Here is an 18547-nt window from a genome sequence, read left to right on the forward strand (position 1 = left end):
CAGAAATCAAAGGCAGGGCTCAGCCCTCAGCTCCAGCGGTCCCTGACCTTGACAACTTCTGTATTTCAGTAATGTTTTGTGGGATGGGACTGCTAAACCAGGGTTAAAATCATATTCATTTTCAATTTGGTCTTTTCAACAGGGAACGTAGAGGGTGGTCACCAGGGATCATAACCTCATTCAGCTAGGAGTGAAAGGACCCACTCAGCAAAGCAGGTTTCACTCCTACATTTGCCCAGGTTCTGTGAAGAATATAGAAGTCAGTATTCCCAAAGCTTGCTTTCTTTCAGGTTTATTAGAATCAGCCAGACTGATTCATTCTTGCGGAGGGGGCGGAGGGGGGAGCAACGCGCAGAAGGAAAGAAAAACAAATATTTGCAGCTGAGAGAAACCTGACATTTAATTGAGTTGTTTCTAAATCTGCCAATCACTAGAATTACTAGGAAGATTTTAAAAATACAATGTCTTCCCCCGGCCCCTAAATTTACAGATTTAAAAATCTCCGATGGTGGGGGAGGGGTTCTGGTGTTTGGGAGCCATTACATTCACTCTCCTGGCCGCCCACAGTGGAGACAGAGACCATCAATTCGACTTTGTCTCCTTTCTTTTTAAATATATGTATTTATGGGGGCGCCTGGGTGGCTCGGTCGGTTAAGCGTCCGACTTCGGCTCAGGTCATGATCTCACAGTCCGTGAGTTCGAGCCCCGCGTCGGGCTCTGTGCTGCCTGCTCAGAGTCTGGAGCCTGCTTCAGATTCTGTGTCTCCCTCTCTCTCTGCCCCTCCCCTGTTCATGCTCTGTCTCTCTCTGTCTCAAAAATAAATAAACGTTAAAAAAAAATTTAAAAAAATATGTATTTATGTATGTGTTTATTTTTAAGTAATCTCTATGCCCAACGGGGGGCTCCAACTCATGACCCAAGATCAGGAGTCACATGCCCTTCCAACTGAGCCAGCCAGATGCCCCTGACTTTGTCTTCTTTCTATGTCTAAAAAAGATATCCTATAGTTAACTAGCTAGAAATTAAACAACATTTTTGAAAACAGAAAATAAAAATAAAAGAGATTTCCCTCATTCTCCCTTAGCAAATATAGGAAGAGTTTTAAAAAGTTCCTCCCTGCAGCCAGCCTAACTCCCTGCTGCATTTCTAACGCTCTCATCTGCATAACTTTACTGCTGGCTTTCAGAGTTTGCCTCCATGCTGAGTGTTCTGGGCTTATTTCTTCATTCTGCAAGAAAGGATTCAGTACCTACCAATCGCCAGGTCCTACAGGAGGTGTTGGGGAGATTGCGGGGAGTGAAATAGACAGGGTCCTTGGCCCTTGCCTTTCAGCCTTGGGAGGGAATCAGAAATAAACTAGCAACGTGCGGATGCTGGGAGAGGGGAGACAGCGTGAGGGTTAGCGTCCTGAAGAGAGGAGGGCACGGCTGTGGCCTCAGGATCGTCTGGGGAAGGAGGATGGGAGGGCAGGGATCATAGTTCCTGGCCGAGAGAACAGCATATGTGGGGCTCAAGTTAAACAGCAGAGCGGACCTCCAAGAACCAAGTGGAAATCCATACAGCTGGGCATTGTGCTTCCTGAACCTTTCTGTCATTTCTATGGCCCTTCCCAGAAACCCCTCTAAGCTCCTCCATGACGCTCTGGGCCCTGAGGAGCGAGGAGCCCACAGCAAGACAAAGAACTTTTGTCTGATCAGCTGAGCTATAATGAGACAATGATCCCCAGGACCCTTATTTATGCATCCAGCATGGAGCTTTACTGATGTAAGAGCAGCACCGGATTACTGACTCACAGTCAGCCATGCATTTTACAAGAATTCCACAATGTCTGTCTTGGATTTTATTTCTGCCTAACTTCCCTTTCAGCTTTCGTTTTAAAAGCCTCGCCTCTTTGCTGTCTTTGTACTTATCTCTTTCTGAAGTGGAACAAGTCGAGAATATGCGGGTTTCGGGGAAATCTGCTGTCCCCAGGGTCCTTCTCCAGTGAAATGCAGGTCAAACTGAGATTTGGAGTTGAAAGCCGATTAGTGTAAACGTTCACATCTTAGAGAGTCTAACTAATCTGCCCATCAAGGCTGCTGATCCCATCCTGTCTTATTTGCTGCTGGGGGGTTATGTGTGGAGGGGGGGAGGCAAGGACGGGTGCAGAGTCAGCGCCAGTGATGTGCCAGGCAGAATGGAATCTTTGCACGGTGGCTCCTTGAAAGGGAGGGTAGCAGGGAGGGGGCAGATGCTGAGAGGCTCATGGGAGCCCTGCCAACAGATGGGTCTGCCTGGGTCCCTGACTAAACCAACTAACCCTTCCTGAGCCGATCCGGATGCGGGGCCAGAACTCATTATTCTTCCCTGGGATCCCGAGTGACGCAATAGGGGCCACGAAGGAATTCACTGGTCAATGCTAGTTGGGTGGGTGGGAGTCCGGAGGTTAGGAAGGGGCAGGCACGGAGCGGGGGGGGGGGGGGGGGGGTTGCTTTGATTAAGCCCATGGGAGCTGAGCCAGCCGGGCAGGGAGGAAGGATTGCTTTGGCATTCTCCTGCAGTTACCAGGCCTCCCCGCCTGCCAGGCTGCTGGTGTGCAGAGCCCAGCCCCCTCCCCAAAGAGCCCCTGAGAGGGGCCAAGAGAGGGGGGAAGGCCACCCGTGGCCTTGTGAGGCTGAAGCACAAGCTCCTTCCTCAGCTGCCAGGGAAGAATTTAATTACCAATTAAAGCCCCCTCCATCTGTTTCGGGCCTGCCAGAGAGCTCTCTCTACCCTTTAATTACATCTCTGACAACAATTTAACTCAATTAGCTGGTAAACACAGCAGAATGCAGGCAACCCAGGGCACCCTCTTGTCCCTGCCATCTGTCTGTCCGTCTTATGCTTTCCCCACTCGCTCTCAGTCTGTCTGTCCTGCCCCTGCTTCCCCCTCTCCTTTTGGCCACCCCCTCACTTTGCTCTTTTCCTTCTCTCTTCCCCAACACCTCTTGTCTGTCTCACACCAGCTGGGTTCCACCCCCCCCCCACCTTTGTCATGCCACCTTCCTTTCCCATCTGCTGTCTGTCTGTCTGTCCCTATCCCTCTGTTCTGTCTCGTTCCGTCCATTCCGTCCTTCTCCGCAGGCCGGTCTCCAGGGAGCCCACCTGTTCCCTTCCTTCTTCCAGGCTTCTTTCCTGCATTTAACCAAACCCACCCCTTCAACGTGTCTTCTTGGAGTCTCCTCCCTGGTTTGTCTCCCTAACCTTTACCATCTCCTTTTGTTTCGTCCACGGAGCTCAGACAAATGTGAGTCCAAGGAATAAGAGCTACCATGTTTTGAGGCTGTCTTTTGCCAGTCCCTGGCTAAGAGCTTTATGTATTTTGTTTTGTTGAATCTTCGCAAAAATTCTATGAAGTAGGTATCATACTCCCCACTCTGCAAGTGGAATACTTGATGCTTTGGGGGATTTTGCAACTCGCGTGGGATCGCAGGAGGGGAGCAGCTTTGCAGATACCAGAGAGGGCCTGAGTATTTGGGGAGAGGCTCCGTGTTGCCCAGATGAAGGGCGGAGCAATGGGTCCCCAGATAACAGTGGATGGAAATTAGGGATGACTTTTGAGAAGCTAACCTCCATTTCTGCTGGAGGGAGGCTTCCAGATTCTAGTTTGCCACAGTGTTGAAGAAGTTTCTCAGTCCCCTGAGGAAGTAAAAATAAATAAATAAGTAAATAAATAAATAAATAGGACCCCAAGGAGTAGGAGAGGAGAAAAACAAGTAGGCTATAATTATCCTAGCAACCCTCCCCTGGAATGAGAGCGGGAGGGCGGTAGAGAAGGGCAGCCTGATCCGTCTTGTGGACAGGCAGGGACATGATGGAGACCCCAGGTCAGCCAGGTAGTCACATGGCTGCGGCTCAGGCAGACCCCAGCCAGATAAAACTCATCTGCTTTCTTCTCCCGTCCTTCCTCGGCTGACTAATCATTCTTCCTGTGATTAAAACAGAAAAGAATTGGGGTGGGGGTGGGGTGGGGGGGGGGGAGACTACAGCAGAGAAGGGGAGCCTACTTCTTATCTCTATTTTCTACCTTCCTTTGGTTTTAAGATTTGTAGTCCTTCCCCAGAAGTTAGTTTCACTTGGGGTTTAGAACCCATACGCCTTCACTCAGCTTTCTCCCACCTTAAGCAGGAGTGCTGGGATCCCAACTAAATTCCTCAAGTGCAGGAATTGTGCTCTGAAAGAAATGCCAAATATGGGCCGGGGTCAGCATGGCTAGGGAGACTGTTACATCACCTAGAATTTTCATCGTTAGTAATCTGTCAAGGGGAGTCCTATTCTGCAGGTAGATACGGAAAGTTCTAGGCTGAGGCAACCAAGGGGCAGAGAAGAGAAGCAGAGAGCACTCCAAAGGAGGTTCCTTGTTCAGACTTCCCAAGCCTATGAAAGCACTGGGTTTGTGAGCAGTTTCTGTAAACATGATCTAATAAAGACCACAGAGTAATGAGGCTAGTGGGTTTTTTGTTTGTTTGTTCTAAACAGACACATGATTGCCTAGAATTTCAGAGTTCAAGGGACCAGAGAGGTCTATTCAATCCAGGGTCCTTCCCGCTGCAAGAATTCTTATTACAGTAGCCTTGAAAATGTCTTTCTTTGAATACTTCCTGTGACAGGGAACTCACTATCTCACTATGTATCCCCTTTCTATATTCAGACTGGTTTAATGTTTAGAAAATTATTTCTCATATTGTCTCCCCATAATTCCCATCCTTCTGTCCTTATTTTCACCTTGTGAAGTGATGGAGAATGTGTAAACTTTCTCCCCAGTTCCAGAAGCTAATCGAATGTCTAGAAGGCAGCTAATAGGAACCCCGGAGAGTTTAGCCATCCCTAGTTCCTTCAGCCATTCCTCAAATGCTCTCATTTCAAAATCTCACTATTCTCTTTCCTTATGCCTCTTTTCATTAGCAATGTCTTTCTTTATACCTACTGCCCCAGGCCTAAAATGAATGCTCTAGATTAAGTCCAATGGGCAGAGGACAGAGAAAGACTATCACCTCTCTTGTTCTAGAGACTGTACTTTTATTAATGCAGCTCTGAATCTATAATTTTTTTTATGGCAACCACAGATCATAGTAGCCTCTATCAGCCTATGGAGGTTACAGTCAACCAAACTTATTTCTTTGGGTACATGCCACCTTTAGGCCATGTCCTCCTCATCCCTACTGAATTATTAATGCTTTTAGTGACAAATAGGAAACATATCAGTTAACCCTTTTAAATTTCATCTCATGCAACTTAATTGAACACAGATGGAGCATTATCACGTCTCACTGTGGTCGATTTGGGCCAATGTTCCCATCCTACCAAGGTCTTAGATCCTGAGCCCTTCACCCAAATATTAACCAGCTCTGTATCATCCCCAGGTCTGATGACCTTGGCTTCCTTCCATGTCTTCATCCAACCCTCCATAAAATGTTAAAAGAGTACTGTGCCTTGGGGCGCCTGGGTGGCTCAGTCAGTTAAGCGTCTGACTCTTGATTTCCACCTAGGTCATGATCTCATGTGAGACTGACCCCGCGTTGTGCTCTGCGCTGACAGTGTGGAGCCTGCTTGGGATTCTCTCTCTCTTCCTCTCTCTCTGCCTCTCCCCTGCTCACACTCTCTCTCAAAATAAATAAATAAATAAATAAACATAAAAAAAAAGAATCCTGTGCCTCCTGAGAGGACTATTTTGAAAGAATCAATGTCTAAATGAGTCTCTCTCCTTCAAATGGAGGCCATAGTTGGGGTGTTTTTTTTTTTTTAAATAACTTTCAACTTTGATAAATTTCAAACTCAGAAGAATATCAAAAATAGTACAAAGAACTCCCATATGCCCTTTACCCAGACTCATTCACTGTTTACATTTACCTGTTTGCTTTATCCTTCTCTATCCACATGTGTACTTATGTATTTTTTTCCCTGACCTTTTTGAAATGTGGAGACATAATGTCCCTTTAGTATTCAGTTCCTAAAAGGCATTCTCTTGCACAAATAACCTCAGCATGATGATCAAAACCCAGAAATTGAACACGGCTGCAAGACCACTATGTAACTCACAGTCCATATTCAAATTCCATCAACTTTCCCAGTAATCTCCTTTATAACTATTCCCATCCCCACCTTCCTCCACCTCCAGTCCGGGCTCTGATCCAGAATCATACATGGCATTCAGTAGTCAAGCTCTTTAGTAGGAGGCGATGGCTTTATTTCAACACTTTGCTAAAAGCAGTTTGGAAACTTTTTTGAAAAACACCAGCCTACGAAAAACAGTGAAACCATCCCACCTCCCAAGGATGAAGATCGGATACCACCGAGGACAGCAAAACAAATGTGTCACAGACTCTGCAGGCACTTCCCGTGAAGCCTTCGCCAATGTTTTGCGCCATGGAAACATTTGGAACAAGTGCAGCCACCTGATGAGGTAACTTTGGAGGGAATATCCTCAAAGACAGGCAGGACGCCTAGGGCATTTGCTTCTAAATTTGCCTCAATCCATGATAGTCAAACTGCACACCATCTTAGAGTTTCAGTTCCTGGAGAACAGAGACAGGATGATGGGCACACCCTTCTTGGTTCATTTGTTGAAGCGTCCGGCTGCTGGGGCTAAGCCCGGGCTTAGTCCCCCAACAGGGCTATTTATACTTGCCAGAAGATGAACCTTTCCCCTCTAAGGTCAGTCACGAGGGAGGAAGGGAGGCAAACGAAGATGTACGGGGCTATCAATTCCCAACAACTCAAAACATGTGTCAGGCTGATGGAGGGTGGATAATGTCGACTTTCCACCAGGCTGTGCGGTGGTCGGCTCAACGCAGGCTCCAACGAGAACTCAAGTCAGTGATGACCAGTGTTTCTGTACATCGTCTCCCTCGTGCTAGGTTCAAAGCCTGAGATTAGAGCCCAGTATATAATTGCTTCCCTTTCTCCCTCTCTTCCTCACACCAGTGAGGCACCAAACCTTTTCACGCATCTCACACTTATTCTTTCCTCTCCGTTCTGGTCCAGGTCCTACTTTGCTGGCCCCCCGGGCTCCAGTCTCTCTTCTATCAATTCATTCGATGTATGTACTACCACTAGATTAAGTTTCCCTTTAAAAATCTCTGTCTGTCTGTCTATCTATCTATCTATCATTAATTTCTCCATGTCTATATTCAATACTCCTTAAGGTTCCACGTCCGTCTCTCACCCCATCTCTCATGGGGATCAGGTCCCCATGGCTCCTTTGGGGGAGGGGTGCCTGGCTCCAAGTCCTGCAGCCCTTCCCTCTGGCCTGAGTGTTGAAAGCATTTGGCATCCATTGAGCACATAACCATTAGACACAATGCCATACACTTTACTTGGACTAAGTCAGTTGTTTCTTCCACAACCCAGTGATCTAGGGATATTATAATCCCCGTTTTACCGATAAGGAAACCGAGGCTCAGAAAGGCTAAGGAATTTGCCCGTGATCATCCACCTAGGGAGTGGAAAAGCCAGGATTCGACCCAAATGGTCTGAATCCAGAGCCCCTGCTCTGAACCACCCTGCTATGGCTGTGGAGAGGACATTCCACCCACCCCAAGGCTTTAAATAATAATAATTGTGATGCTGATGATAGTAAATAATATTTTTCTAAGGAAAATAGGGTTCTGATCTGCTCAAGCAGCTTTTCCAATGTTTAATAACTTCATTCTCGCGAAGCACTTGGGAAGGAAATATAAATTCAATCCTTTTTTGTATGAGAAGATAAAATGAGCCGCAAAATAACATTAGAATTTCGCCTGGTCTTTAAAGGGCTACTTTCTTCTTTTCACTTTGTGTTTTGGCATGGGATAGTAATGACGAAGCCTCTAACCTCAGAACAGTCTAAGTCTACAGACCGTCTCCTGTGTTTCTGAATCCCAGGCCTGGCCAGAAATCTGTAATTTTCGGCCTCCACCACGGCCAACGCCACTCCCCATTTCCTAGTGAGCTGGGGCTTAGGGGAATTGGGTGAGGATGGCAGAAAAAGGGTCGGGTTGTGTTTTCTTCTAATCGAGGTCAAGTTTGGGGTTCCAGTGGGGCCCAAAGTCCCCCCCATGCCTCCAGAAAAGAAGACACAGAAAACAGGAAACATTGTATGTGTTCAGTCTGTGTTCACAGAAGACATCTCAGCAAGGCAGACCCTATCACAGCCAGCTGATGTCACCAAGACAGGAGGGGAAGATGGAAGAAAGAAACAATGGAAGAAGAGACGGAGGGAAAATGGAGCAAAAAGTGAAGAGTAGAAATACGGTGGGGGAGGGGGCGGAGAGCAAAGGGAAAAGCAGAGGACAGAAAGAGGGACAATTCGAAGCCATCATCTTTTGCCCACTTCCTTTCCCCCATCCCTACCCCCAAGGGTGAAAGCCTCTCGCCCCTCCCTGTAATCCAGAGGGGGACACAGATCTTCAACCTCCGACTTCCGGTGCTGTCTCCCCGGGCCCAGAGGTTGCAAACGGGGGAGGCTTGCAAACAGTTTGCACGATTTCTCTCCGGTTTCCCCAGGAGTTGCCCTGTTCCTGGGGCCATTCCTTTCCCTGCAGCCCTCGGGGAGCTCCATCCCCGCAGACCCCAGCCAGGCTCCAGCCTCCCCCCTCTCCCCCGTTCCCCCAGCTCTCTGGAGGGGCTCGCGTCTCCCCGATGCGCTCCGGTCTCTGTCTGAGCCATCCATCAAGGGTGGCAGGCTGAGGGAAACATGAAAAAGAGCCTATTTGGCTATTAACATCCCCTCCCGCTTTGTTGTCTCTCTCCTCCCCACTCCCCTTCCAGCCCCCCACCCCACCCCTCCCCTTCCCCTTTTGCGGGAGACAAAACCAGACTGACAGGCTGAAGACTCAAACATTAATCAAACTGCGCTCCGGAACAACCTTTCCCTCGCATTAATAAATACATTTGCGGCCCCTCATTGGACAGTTGGCCTAATTTGTTTCTTTTTTGCGGGGAGGGGGGAGCAGCCGCGCCCGCGCCCCCCGGCTCCCAGCAGCCCCGTGCAAAGCAGATGTTCCGCCGCGGACGCGGAGCTGCGCCGAGCCGCGCGCCCCGGAGGCCGCGGTTGTCATGACGACGGCCGGGCCGCCTGCTGTCGCCGAGCACGCTGTCTCGCCCGCTCAGTGATTACCTCCATCTCCGCAGCGTTCGCCATACGGCCCGGCTTCTAATCAGATCCCCTCCCCTCCCCCGCCTCCCGGCGGCCCAGCGGAGCCCACCCTCCTCCGCCCAGCGCAATGGCCCTCCAGCTCCCACAGCCTGGGGACCGGGGAGAAGGGCGGCGGGCGCATCCCTGATGGCCCCGAGGAAAGCGGAGTGGGAGGGACACCCTGCACTCGCTGCTTGGGGATGACTGGCCCCAGTTGGGAAGAGGTTCTGTGCACCTGAAGCCACCTTTGGTGGCCCTGGACAGCCCCCATTCCTCCCACCCCCAGCGGCCCAGCCCCAGTACTGTCCCCTGGAGGCTCTTCCTCCCCCCCCCCCCATCCCCCACTTCTTGGTTATGTTGAGGCAGGTCACCTGAGGTCCCCAAGAGAGGTAAGCCAGGCAACCCTAGTTCCCCTTCCACCTGGGCAGGACTCTTCCACTGCGATTCTGAAAATGCTAGAAATGGTTTCTTCTGCACAGACTGGGGGGTAAGGTGGGCCCCTGGAGCGGTCAGAGCATTTGTCCAAGCCAGGCCCCTTGTGCTAAAACCCAGTGTTTTCTCAGACTAAGGGAGGAGTGGAGAGACACAGGTCTGGTACTCAAATGATGCAGCCTGGCCTGACTTTGGCCCATGGTTGCTTTGACCCCCTAGCCATCCCACACACCAAATGCTTCTCATGCCCCCAGGCTGAGGGGTTTTGTTTATAGGTGATCTCACATGCACTCCCAGCAGGCAGCCTTGCAAGCGATGTACTGGGTTCTTTCTCCAGGCTTGCTAGTGGGCAAGGGGCAGTTGTAAGGCCTCAGGGCCTTGGGGAACCTGGAAGTCTTTCTCCCACCCAAGTACTAACCAGGCCAGACCCTGCTTGGCTTCCGAGACCAGACTCTGGAGGTCTTTCTATGGAAAAGGGAGAATCCTTTCCTTTAGACTCTGAAGCTTCCTTACAAGACCCAAACATCCCTTTCCAAACATCTCTGGCTTCAGGAGAAACAGGGTAATAACAGAGGCCACAGACAAAAGAGGACAGAGGGGCGAGGGGTGAGGCCAGCCTGGAAGCAGAGCAAAACATGTGGGAGAGTGTTGCGAGGCTGTTGGTGCCAATTCCACGTTCCAGGCTAATGCACGAGCCAGGAAGTCCAAGGTGGTTGGAGCAAAAAGCAATCTGGTTTAGAGGGAGGGACCCCCTCGGAGTGATGAGAAGGAGGAAAGTTCTCCTCTGCACCAGGAACAGCTTACATAAACACTCCCACAGCATCCAATATCAGCCTCCTCCCATGTTTGCCTGCAGAGTCCCGGAGCAGTATCAGCCAATGAGAAGAAATGCTACTCTGGGCTCTTTCTCCCGAGTCTACTAAGAATCCTCATGTTAGAGTTGCAAGGGCCTTCCGAGATCTAAACCAATCCTTCATGTTACGGATGACAAAACAGAGACTCAGAGAGGGACCATAACTGGCCCAAGATCCCCTACCTAGCAGATAGTGGGACCTCGCTTTGCTCTCTGCTGTGGTGGCTGCTGGTGCCCCTCCCTTTCCTCTCCCAGAGGCAACTAACTGACTGGGAAACTGGTTTCCAAGAGGCACAGGCAGAATCCCAAAAATTTCAGGCCTTTTTAGCCGGGTCGTCACTCTGTCTGCAGAAGACCTGTCACCTGAAGGCAACGCCACTGGAGTGACAGCTCCCATTGGCCCTGGCCAGCCTAAGGCCTCTTTTGGGGGGGGGGGGGTGGTGGGGGGGTGGTGGGGTGGGGAAGGAGCTTTGGTGGGGCCTCCCTCAGTCGATTGTCTGCAGCTCTGTCTTTGTCTGTCTGTCACTCAGAAGTGAACCGCTGGGGGGAGAGGTCAGACTGGTTGGTGGAAAGGGAGAAAGAGGCCTGTCCCTGTCAGTGAGGGGTAGGGAAGAAGGCAGGAGGATGGTACAGATTCTTCAGTCTCTTCACCACCCCCACCCCCACCCCCCAACTCCTCAGCTCCCCTAGGGAATTCCAAGCTTTGCTCATTTCAGGACCAGGATAGCAACTGCCCGCAAAGACCCTTCTCTTCCTGCCCTATGAAATCTCGGGTCACCATTGGAGATCTACTCGCTTACCCTGCCGTGTCTGGAAGAAGGGGCTGCCAAGGAGTCTGACTCAAACCTCCTAGAAAGGGGGTTCATTGTGCCCCCCCCCCATTCCACATCACCACCTCTTTGACTCCATTCCGGTGCTTGTCGATCTCCCTGCCCTGCCTGCCTCCTCAGAGTCCCCAGGCTCCCCCATCCCCCCACTGCAATCCCACACAAATCCATCCCCTGAGAGCCCCTGTTTTCAGGCTGCCCCAGCTTCTCCTGTACACTGCGCATCTCCCCAGATTGTGCGGTTTCCAGTCTCCCCTTGCTCCCCCTGCACACGAATCCACCTCCCCAGCCTCAACAGTTTTCAGGCTTCTCAGTCTCTGCCCCCCCTGTACACGAACTGTTTCCCCAGATCCTGCTGTTTCCAGGTTCCCCCATGTTTCCCCGGTATACAAATTGGCCTCCCTGGGTTCGGCAGTTTCCAGAACCCCCTTGCTCTCTCACTAGGCAGTTCCGTCTCCCCAGATTCAGCTGTTTTCAGGCTCCCCTCATTTGCCCTGTACACGGATACCTCTCCCAGGTTCTGCTGTTTCCAGGCTCCCCTATTTCCCTTGTACACGGATCAGCCTCTAGCTTATGTTGATCCCAGCTGCCTAAGGGATTCAGCAGGTTTAAGGAGAGTGGAAGGAAGAGGTGAGTCAGGAAGAGGAGAAGGAGTAAGACTGCCATCAGGGAAGCTCCTTATTTCTCTTGCGAGCTAGAGCCCTAAGCAGCTTGCATACAGCAGTCTCTGGGCCTCTGGCTCTACAAATAGATCCCTTGAGCCGGTCTGCCCTGGGACACCCCAATTCCCTCCTTCCTGCTGCTGCCCAGCCTCTGAACTTTAAGTTGAGCATCCCCTGGGGGGCCCCCCATCTTGGAGGGGGTGCTCATGATGCACGCAGGATGCAGGCAGGAACCCTCCTAAGTCCTGGGCTATCTCTCAGCCCAGCCTCCTGGTCTCTCCCCTGCTCCCCCCGCCCCCATGCCTTCCCAGCTCCTTTTTGTCTCTTTCCTACCTGCTGCACCTCAGCTCCTCTGGGTGCATTCAGGTAGAACTTCAAGAAGACCCCAAATACACCCCCTCAGAACAAAAGAGGTACAGACCTAGAGACCCCGCTTTTTTTTTCTTTTAGTTGTTTTCCAGGATGGAGCGGTATTAATTTCACGTCCTGGAAATTCATTCTGTGCCCGGACTACCATCCTGGCACGCTTCTCCAGGCTTTGTAAACACCTGTTCTGTCCTTGGTGCACAAAAACAGCCTTCCTGCCTTCTAATCCTTGTTGGGGTTTGGGCTAGAAGGGGCGGTGCGAGGCGCAGTGTTCCACAAGGTTTTCCAGGATTCTTACCTTCTCTGATTTGTTTCGGTATTGCCCCCAGAGTTTCTCACGGACCCTAGGGAAGTGTGTTTTGTTCTCCCTCTCCCTCCTGCACTCACATCCCCACCTACCCACCCATCTGCCTAATCCCCGCCATTCTGACTCTCCACCTGGCTGGTTCCAGCAAATATTCTGGGTTCACAGGGAACACATAGGAATGGCAGGCCCACGGAGTCCAGGAGATTGTCCTAACAGAAGAGAGATCTTTCTTCCAACTGAAGCTCGCACCGTGGTTCAAGACCTCACTGCTTGTGATCCCAAGACCACAGTAGCTTTAGTTTTCCCCAGCTGTCAGTGGGGTGACTCACCCCACAGCCCAGGGAGTGCAAATAAAATTACATATGCAGAGGAAACAGAATTCTTTTACCTAACATGGCAAATAGGAGTTATTCACATAAGTCTTGTAAGAAGAAATCTATGTAAAAAGCTTTATATATATTCATGTATATTTTGAATATATATTCTCCTTCCTCTGTTTGAAAATAAATGCAGTGGGGGGCACTCATTTATTAATTTCATTATTTAAAAATTTCTGTTGGAGTTGCCGTACCTGGAAACCATACAAACTACCTGTACACACTTGTCAATTAACATGTAGTCTTCAAATGGATGATTTTTTTCATTTTTTAAGGTTTATTTATTTTATTTTTATTTTTTTTAATTTTTAAAAATGTTTTTATTTATTTTTGAGACAAATCATTTTTTTTAAGCTTTATTTACTTTTGAGAGAGAGAGAGACAGAGACAGAGAGTGAGCGAGGGAGGAGGAACAGAGAGAGAGGGAGACACAGATTCTGAAGCAGGCTTCAGGCTCCGAGCTGTCAGCACAGAGCCCGCCACGGGGCTCGAACCCACGAACTACGATATCATGACTGGAGCGGCAGTAGGATGCTTAACCAACTGAGCCACCCAGGCGCCCCTCAAATGGATGAATTTTAATGTGTGTAAATCATACCTCAATCTGATTGAAAACATGCAAGGAAAGATGTGAATTGGGATTTTGAGTCAAGAGCCCTATTTTTGTTTTGTTTTGTTTTGTTTTAATTGCCCAGGAAGGCAGTCCTTGTTGTGGTAAGTCTATTTGTAAGTGTTAGATTCCAATGTTCTGCCGAAAGCAGGGGGCAGCCGGGCAGAGAGAGGTGAGCAGGGTTTCGGGAAACCTGTCACCTGTTAGCTCTGTGACACTGAAGAAATCACCCTTTCAGCTCCCCTTCCCTCGTCTGAGGGTCTCTAGCTTGCTCTCCCACAACCACCCAATTTCCTTTTTCTACCACAGAGTATAAACTTAGTTCAGTGCCCAGAGCCCCTCAGCCCTCTTGCCCAATCTTCAGCTACCCTAAGGAGTGGGGCCGAGTCTCCAGTGTTGAAAGGGAGATCTGGTTTTCTTGACAGTGTATTTATCAGAGTCCCTGTTTTCTCAGTGCAATTGTCCCTGGTTCCTAGGGTCCCTCTCCCCATCCTTTCCATCAAGATGCTCAGGCCTCTCTCTCGTGAGATGCCCCCCAACCTCAAGCTTCTGTTCAGTTATCTAGGGATCTCTAGGAACGGACTCCTGCTCAGCACTGCGGGATAACTGCCGCTGGGTAGGTGGTGAAGCCCCCTAGATCTGGTTCCTGCAGGCTTTCACTGTCCCATCCCGATCGCAGCCGGCAAGAAAGAAGTGGGCCTTGTCTTACAGCGCCATCTTCTGGGCAGACCTGTGAGAGGCGATACTTGCAGCCATTCAGAGAAGGTGGAGATAAGTTTTGGTCTCAGAAGTTTTCAAAATCTCATCGGCTTCCCATAACCAAGTTCTGAATTCTGGCCTTTCCCAGTCATCTCTTAGGAGAGAATGTTCCAGGAGGCTCCTCCCAGCCTTTTGAACACAGGGCTGGACCCTCTGGAGTGGTAGGGATGATTCCTAACCCACCGGACCCAAAGCAGCTGAGGCCAGTCTCTTCCATTCTGTCAGTGAAACCCTGTCTCTACTTAATCTGCCCCGTACGTCCCCAACAGACCCACCTCAGTAACCCCTGTCAGTCACTAAGGAGCTGTTACCTGGGGGTAGGGGCCTCCACGACTTTCAGAATTTCTTCTTTCCTCAAGTTTTTCTGGATGAGGGCTCATTGCAGCCAGGAGAATAAGATACATATTTCAATGCCTTAAAAATCAGGTGAGGTGTCTGAATAAAAAGAAAATGTGGGTCTGGTCAAACGGAATCAGGTGGCTCTTTTTTTTTTTCAGTGTGTGTGTGTGTGTGTGTGTGTGTGTGTGTGTGTGTTTTCAGACTGGGAGTAGGTGAGGATGATAAGAGGGTACCAAACATATAAGCTACACTGTGAATTTATTACTGCTTAACACACATTTTAGGACCTAAATATCCAAATCATTGTCCCTAACGAAGTGGTCCCTTTGGAAGCTCTGTTTTGGAATGATAACCTGGAATTATCTGAATTAATTCAAAAGCACCAACTCAAATTCTGAATCAAACTCTGAATGGAACTCTGATTTTTGCAAGCTGTTTGGTGAGATCCTCAGCCTCAGTGGGTGGCGCTGTTTTAGGTAAAGAATGAGAAGTGGGTGTAGTGAAAACGATTGCCTTCTGTGAGTCATACACTGACCCTAAATTCTTGCCTCTTCAATCCACATTTCACATTGCTCAAAGAGTCTTGCTCAGAACACAGAGTTGCTATCACTTAACTGCTTGAAAAATCTTCAGTGGCTCCCTATAGCCTTCCGAATATAAGCCAGGCTCCTTGGCTCTGTGACTGGGCGAAAAGCAACGGGCAACGGAGTCAGACCAGTATGGGTTTCAATCTCACCTCTGTGCCATGAGGCAAATTAGCCAAACACTCAGGTCCCTCAGATGTAAAAAGAAGGCTAACGGTATCTGCCTTGTTTGCTTGTTTTGAGAACCATACTGTTTCTGGGGTGGACGGGATAGTAGTAAATTCAGTATGTGGCACATGGCATTCAACACTCACCTCCATCCAGGAGCCACCTGTCTAGGCAGAAGTCTCCTGTCTCAACACACCCCAGTCCTCCTCACAGAGATGCACATACCCATTCCAGCTACATTTACCCGCAAGTCTTGAGCCAAAGATTCTCTGCCTTCTGCTTTGCAGATAATATTGTTCCCTTTGTAGTGTCTCTTTCCCTGACTTCTTTCGACAGAACAAAGCATGGTGTAACACACCATCTCCTCTGTCAATATTTACAATTTCTGCATATGTAGCTTTGTTCCCAGTCAGATCAGGAGCTGTGTCTTGCAATTCTTCTTAAAAGCTCCCACCACCTTCCAGCAAGGTGACCTGCTCAGAACAGAGAGCAAATGCCTTTTGAAACAATTCTCTCCAAACGAAAGTGAATTTATTATTATTATTATTATTATTATTATTATTATTTTGCATCAGTACTGCTTTTCTTACCAAAGGGTCCACCTTGGGGAACGCCACTCATCTACCTACAGAGGATAAAGTCCACATGTGCCTCACAAGGGCTCTCGTTTCTTTGGATCCTCATCTATGATATTTTCCAGTTTTAGTATTTAGTATTTATACATGTCAAAACCATTTTCTACTTTTACCCCTCCACCCCTACCCCACTGCCAAGTCTGGAGTCTGTCACTTGCAAATCAGTCTCCCTCTCTTCTTTCCCTAGTACCTGGCTCACGGCAAACACTCAAACGAATGAATGAATGAATGAATGAATGAATATAATGCACGAATATTGTTAAATGAAGGAGACCCTATCTAGAGGGAAAGGGAGGCCTGTAGGTTTGTGCCAACCCTGTTTTGGGTAAAAATTTCAACTTTGCCTACATCAGGTTCTGGAGTTACAGTGGTATTTACTGGAAATTCAGAGCTAAGATTTCTCTCTCTCTCTCTCTCTCTCTCTCTCTCTCTCTCTCTCTCCCTATAGTTTCTAAGGTAGATTTAGGGCAGAAAGTGTGAGCTTAGGCGGGTCTCTAGTTCATCCCCCGCCTGGTTGGCTCCTCCTTAGCGGATCTGGGCCTCCCAGCAAAGACATCCTCTGTTCCGCGAAGGTCCAGCCAACGGGGAGCCATCCATCACTGTCTTGACGCAAGCCAATCCGACCAGCTCTGCCTTCCTGCCAGCCAATGGCCAGAAAGCTGGGGGCGCGTGTAGAGGGAACTGGAGCCACCAGCTCTGGGTGGCGTAAAGGGGCCCCGAAGGCCTGGTGGTACCATGTCCCTAGCCCGGTTTAGGTGCGGCGAGTGTTCCTCCTGCGAGCAGAGTCCTGGGGCCAGTGCTTCTGTGTGCGCCCTCTTGTCTGGACCCAAGCCAGACAGTCTCGATTTCTGACTTGCCCCGGTGCCCATTCTGCAGGAGAAAGGGAGCGCCCTGAAGTCCCCTTCCCCTTATATACTCGAGAAACCCGCTGGGTCGCCCAAGAGGGCGAGGGGGAGGGGGAGGCAGAAAGACGGGGAGGGCCCCTGGGGATGAGAACAGACTGGAAGACCAGGCTTCCGCGGCCGCTCCCGCCGGGAACCGCCGGCCGCCCTTCCCGAAACCCGGTCCCCGGCAGACGGCGCCCCCGCCTGCCGGGTGCTGCGCGCTCCCCTCTGCGGCGGCCGGCTCCGGCCCGGGGCAGCGCTAATGAGGCGATCTGCGGGAAAGCGAGTGCGGGCGGGCGGGCAGAGCTCTAGGCAGACCGCCAGGCCCGCCGTTCTGGCGGCTCCGCGGGGCTGCGGGCGCCAAGGGGCCCGGGGACGCAGGAGACTCTCCGTCTCGGCCCCCCGAGGGCCGGGCCAGCAGACTTGAGATCCCCGGGAAGGAACAGCGCGCCCTCCCTGCCCACACTGCCGGGCTTCCGCTGCCTTCTCAGCGCCGTCCTCTCCCCGCCGCGGGCGTGGGTCGGCTGCTTTGCTGCAACCCCCTTCCCCGTAGTCCTTTAGTCACAGCGGGCGAGAACACCTTTCCTGTCGTCTCTCTGCGTTACTATGCCCCCCTCCGCTCATTCCTTTTAACCCAGTACAGTCCCTGTGTGGCCCTAGGTCAGAGGGCGCGGAAAAGCCACCTCTCTCCAGCAGTTCTCCTTCCCGAGCCGGGCTTTGGGGAAACTGCTGCAAACAGTTTAACTTTCAGAGCCTCTGTGTTGCCCCTCCGTAAAATGGGGGTAGCATCGCATGGTCCACAGGAATTCGGTGAGGCTGTTTGTGTGAAGGGTCAGGACTTCCCATTCCAGTCCCTGCATAATTGGAATTACAGGGACTGGGCAGGCGCGACCGGGTTGCTAGGAAGCTAATTTGCCCCTCTCGACCTTGCGGTCGTTTAGAGGCAGTGGATGGAGCCGGGCACCGGATGAGGCCGCATATTTGCCAAAGTATTCGGGGAGAACTTCTCACTTCCCGTCGCCACACTGGCCCCTGAACTCTACAGCATTTAACTGCATATTCTTTTTTCCCTTTCAGAGTTGCCTTTTTGCATTATTTACTGGAATGGGTTATGTAGACAGTGCCTACAATGTATTTGTTTATATAACTATATCTTTATCATTTTCTATAATTACAGAAGTAGTCATGGCCATTATAAATATCCAATCTTAGGATGTTTTATAATGTAGGACGTGGTAACCCGCAGAGACAGCTTCTATTAACATCCAAGCCTCGCTTCTCTCTTACTGTAGTGGCTGGCAGAAATTCGTGTGTCCGAGCTGGCACGGAACTCGCAGGGCGGGTCAAGCGTGCTGGTTGCTAGGGCAACGCCCTGTTGTCAGGGATAGGAGGCCCGGGAGGAACTTAGGAGCAGGGGGTTGGTCCCGCCCTGGAGGCGGAGTTAGGGGAGCAGGGCCCGGAGGGAGAACGTTTCCTACCTTTCCCTCCAGGTGGCGCTGCAGGATCGCGGATGCGGTCCTGGGGCGGGGCTCCCTGCGGCGCCGCGTGCCGGCGAGGGGCGGGGCAGGGGCGGGGTTTTGGCGGGGCGTTTACCTGCCAGTTGCTCTTAAA

The sequence above is a fragment of the Panthera pardus genome, unplaced genomic scaffold (assembly GCF_024362965.1).
Source record: "Panthera pardus isolate Hobbes unplaced genomic scaffold, ASM2436296v1 HiC_scaffold_3, whole genome shotgun sequence".
In the NCBI taxonomy this organism is placed as follows: domain Eukaryota; kingdom Metazoa; phylum Chordata; class Mammalia; order Carnivora; family Felidae; genus Panthera; species Panthera pardus.